This window comes from Monopterus albus, unplaced genomic scaffold (assembly GCF_001952655.1).
Source record: "Monopterus albus unplaced genomic scaffold, M_albus_1.0 scaffold41.1, whole genome shotgun sequence".
NCBI classification, from domain to species: domain Eukaryota; kingdom Metazoa; phylum Chordata; class Actinopteri; order Synbranchiformes; family Synbranchidae; genus Monopterus; species Monopterus albus.
The window spans coordinates 610,649-611,777 of record NW_018127921.1 but is presented as its reverse complement, the minus strand read 5'-3'; the positions used below and the strand labels follow the sequence as shown (position 1 = coordinate 611,777).

Below are 1,129 nucleotides of genomic sequence, written 5' to 3'. Positions count from 1 at the left end.
GTTTCACCTCAGGAAAAGGTGGACAAATATTTCACTCTTAGATAAATAAAGGACATGCTTGTAAGAGATAAAAAGGTATTTTGCCACTGGGGGGGCTTTTCTCTCTCTCTCTTTCTGTTTTCAGATGGCTGTGTGTGTCTGTTTGAGAGGGTTGTGAATGCAGATGCAGGGTGGGGTGGGTGCACTCCAAGTGACCAAAAGCCATCTACTCTGGTCCAATCAGTCTTAGTGCCTACTTTCATACATAAGCGGCAAGGCACTCACGTCTGCCAGAGCACACAGACCTACACACGCAAACACACTTGTCACACTTACACACACAACACACACACACACACATCTTTCACACACTTCATACACACCCTCCCTCTTCAAGGCACCCTGCACGACCTCTCACCACTGGCCAAGACCTGGAGCCCTCAGCATCTCCATCGCAGCTGAAGGGACCATTCAGGAAAGCAGGAGACAGAGGTAAGTGTTCTTGGTGCTATCTTCATACCTGGGAAATGTCTCTCTGGTGCATTGGAGAGGGGCTTAAGTAGCCCCTCCAAAAGTTCTGCTATTCAGGGTTTGCATTGGAACTGCTGGTCATGGTGTTGATGGCACAGCTGCTTGGTTTTTGCTCAGGGATTTGCTTTGGGGGTTTTGCAGATGTCTGAAATCTGGATATCTTTATTCTCCTGTAGCAATGATAGTGATTGTGAAATGCATTATAAGCTTCACTCTGTAAGCTTATAAGCTTGTAGTTTCATAAGCTTTTAGTCAATGTGATTCAGGTGTGAGTGTCCAGCAGGTGGTTTTTGGATTAGTGACAACCTTGATGATAATGATTTAATTAGTATTTTTGAGAGCTACAGTACAGTATTTCTTTCCTTTGATGCAGTTTCAAATCAGGTTTCAAGATCTAACTCTGTCAGCCATTTTTATCCAAATTACATTCTCCCAATTTAGGAAAATGAATGATATCAGACAGAATTTGGGGGGGGGTTGCCCACTGTCACCTGCTTAAAATTCTTTCAACCTTTTTATGATAGAAATGCACAGGTTTTTGCATCCAGCAGCAAAAGGATATCTGTCAAGTTTGTTTGTGGCTTTTGAGGGAAAACGTAGGATCACTGAATATCAGGAA

The 1,129-nt window shown here is 43.4% G+C and overlaps 1 protein-coding gene across 1 annotated transcript in view; it reads left to right on the top strand.

Moving 5' to 3' along the window:
* The first annotated feature begins 433 nt into the window (after positions 1–433).
* The window catches only part of epyc (epiphycan), a 19,686-nt gene continuing 18,990 nt past the window's right edge, over positions 434–1,129 (top strand). The window contains exon 1 of the mRNA XM_020599430.1: positions 434–471. The gene's annotated coding sequence lies outside the window, so the exon portion shown is untranslated. The remainder of the gene's footprint in view (positions 472–1,129) is intronic.